The 3295-nt window shown below is 35.6% G+C and overlaps 1 non-coding gene across 1 annotated transcript; it reads left to right on the top strand.

The window, feature by feature from the left end:
- Window positions 1–477: 477 nt before the first annotated feature.
- LOC127739902 (small nucleolar RNA R71) lies at window positions 478–585 on the top strand. The gene has a single exon (XR_008000644.1). It is a non-coding gene; the product is annotated as a small nucleolar RNA R71 (small nucleolar RNA).
- Window positions 586–3295: the final 2710 nt, after the last annotated feature.

The following is a 3295-nucleotide window of genomic DNA, read 5'->3' as shown; positions in this document are numbered from 1 at the left end:
AAAGCCTTGTTGAGCCTTTTGTTGATCCTTCCATGAGATATTTGGATGATTTCTCCATGATAAATTATAGGTGTTTCTATAAGGTTCACCCATGTAATTTACCTCTGCCATTGCACGGTTCTCAGGATCATAAGCTTCTTCTTCAGAAGATGCCTCTTTAGTACTGTTGGATGCATTTTGCCATCCATTCAGACTTTGAGAAATCATGTTGACTTGCTGAGTCAACATTTTGTTCTGAGCCAATACGGCATTCAGAGCATCAATTTCAAGAACTCCCTTCCTCTGAGGCATCCCATTATTCACGGAATTCCTCTTAGAAGTGTACATGAACTGGTTATTTGCAACCATGTCAATAAGTTCTTGAGCTTCTGCAGGCATTTTCTTTAGGTGAATGGATCCACCTGCAGAATGGTCCAGTTATATCTTAGAGAACTCAGATAGACCATAATAGAATATATCTAGAATAGTCCACTCTGAAAGCATGTCAGAAGGACACCTTTTGGTCATCTGCTTGTATCTTTTCCAAGCTTCATAGAGGGATTCACCATCTTTTTGTTTGAAAGTCCGAACATCCACTCTAAGCTTGCTCAGCTTTTGAGGAGGAAAGAACTTAGCCAAGAAGGCCGCGACTAGCTTATCCCATGAGTCCAGGCTATCTTTAGGCTGTGAGTCCAACCATGTTCTAGCTTTGTCTCTTACAGCAAAAGGGAAAAGCATGAGCCTATAGACTTCAGGATCTACTCCATTAGTCTTAACAGTCTCACAGATCTGCAAGAACTCAGTTAAAAACTGGTAGATATCTTCTGATGAAAGTCCATGAAACTTGCAGTTCTGTTGCATTAGAGCAACTAGTTGAGGTTTCAGCTCAAAATCGTTTGCTCCAATGGCAGGGATTGACATGCTTCTTCCATCAAACATGGAAGTAGGTGTGGTATAATCACCAAGCATCCTCCTTGCATTATTATTTTTGGCTGCCATCTTTTCTTCCTTTTCGAAAATTTTTGTAAGGTTGTCTCTAGATTGTTGTAATTTAGCTTCTCTTAGTTTCCTCTTCAGAGTCCTTTCAGGTTCAGGATCTGCTTCAACAAGAATATTCTTATCCTTGCTCCTACTCATATGAAAAAGAAGGGAACAGAAAATAATAATAGGGATCCTCTTTACCACAGTAGAGAGATTCCTTTATGTTAGTAGAAGAAAAAGGGAATAGAAGAAGGAAAAGGTAAGAATCCAAACACAAGGATGAAGATAGGTTCAGATTCTTTGAGATGAAGATAAGTGTTAGTAAATAAATAAATAAATAGAAGGAGATGAGAGGGAGAGAATTCGAAAATAAATTTTGAAAAAGGGTTAGTGATTTTCGAAAATTAAAAGAAGAATTAAAATTTAAAATTAAAATTTAAAACAATTAGTTAATTAAAAGAATTTTGAAAAAGAGGGAGGTAATTTTTGAAAATTAGAGAGAAGAAAGTAGTTAGGTGGTTTTGAAAAAGATAAGATATAGTTAATACAAACAAAAAGTCAACTAGTTAGTTGAAGAAGATTTGAAAATCAATTTTGAAAAGATAAGAAGTTGGAAAAGACATTTTAAAATCAAATTTTTGAAAAAGATAAAAAGATATGATTGAAAAAAATTTAATTAAAATGATATGATGGAAAAAATATTTTGAAAAAGATTTGATTTTTAAAATCAAAATTGATTACTTGACTAACAAGAAACTAAAAGATATGATTCTAGAATTTAAATATTGAACCTTTCTTAATAAGAAAGTAACAAACTTCAAATTTTTGAATCAATCACATTAATTGTTAGTAAAGTTTTTGAAAATCATGAAATAAAGATAAGAAAAAGATTTTAAAATTCAAATTAAAAATTTTCGAAAAATAGTAAGAAAAAATGAAAAAGATTTAATTTTTGAAAAAGTTTTGAAAAGATAAGATTTTTAAAATTGAAAATTTGACTAAGTTAACTCAAATTTTCGAAATTTTGAGAGAAATAAGGAAAATATATTTTTTGAACCCTCATTGTGAACTTCCTTCCTGTGCTCTCTTGAATTAATTCAACCTGCTCTAGAGACAAGATTCTGCTAACAGTGTGTGGCATGATTGGATTTCTTGTGAACACTACTCTCATGCCAAGTGATAAGTCTTTAGTAGGAATCTTCTTGTTCCTCCAGCCCTTTGGTACTTTCTTCTTGAGACCTCCTCCTTCTGGGGGCTCTGTATGGCTTTCCATTGATTAAGAGTGTTTGAGCATTGAGCTCTGCATGCTAGTACCACCTTTGTCTGAGAGAGGTTGAGGCTTAGGATTCTTAAACAGCAAATGGTCCTCATGCATTCTCAAGACTAGCTCTCCTCTCTCTACATCAATAAAAGATCCCCCAGTAGCTAGGAATGGCCTTCAGGATGATGGAGTCATCTTTTCCCTCTCTTGTGTCAAGTATCACGAAATCTGCAAGGAATTAAAGGTATTTAACCTTAACTAGAATGTTTTTCACCAATCCATATGCCCTCTTTAAGGACGTGTCTACCATCTCCAATGAGATCCTTGTGGCCTACTAATGAGTGGATATTTTATACGCTTTTTTGCATCATTTTTATATAATAGTCCATACTTTGCTTCGGAAATGAAGGCCCAAAACTGGTGTTCAACGACATCCACCTACCATATTCCTCGCATTGGATGCCCAAAAAGGAGTCCTAAGCCAGCGTTCAACGCCCCTAAGGAGTCCTAGCACGTGCAGACACCCTTGGCTTAGCCCAAACGTTCAACAAGTGAACCCCAGAAGTGGATTTTGCATACAAGACTAGTTTATCTTATTTCTGTAATTCTTAGTTAGCATATTAGTAAATATAGACAAGCGTTCACCCTTGTTAAAAAACTCTTGCCCATTCTACACGTTTTTCATTGTTCTTTTGTACAGTATGAGTCATTAACCTCCTAAGGTTAAGGTTAGGAGCTCTTCTTATTCTTATGAATTAATAATAACACTATTTTACTTCAATCTATGCTTGATTCTATTCTAAGATGTATCTTCATTCTTCATGCTAATAGATTGGGAGTGTAACTTGACCGTCATCCCAACTCCACATGGGTTCTTGTGAGTCCTTGATGGGATAGTATTGAACCACCAGCTTGATTATACATCTCTTAGACGGCTAATCCACAGCGTCATTGGGTACTTCACGAGACATCAATGCAGTCGAGGTGCGAGACGATTAGAGCCTTCGTGGTATAGGCTAGAACAAAGGAGCTGCATTTTCTAATCCAAAAGATCCAACCTTGTCTGTGGCATTT

This window comes from Arachis duranensis, chromosome 6 (assembly GCF_000817695.3).
Source record: "Arachis duranensis cultivar V14167 chromosome 6, aradu.V14167.gnm2.J7QH, whole genome shotgun sequence".
NCBI lineage: Eukaryota > Viridiplantae > Streptophyta > Magnoliopsida > Fabales > Fabaceae > Arachis > Arachis duranensis.
Note: the sequence above shows the minus strand (reverse complement) of the source record. Positions and strands in the feature narration are given on the sequence as shown.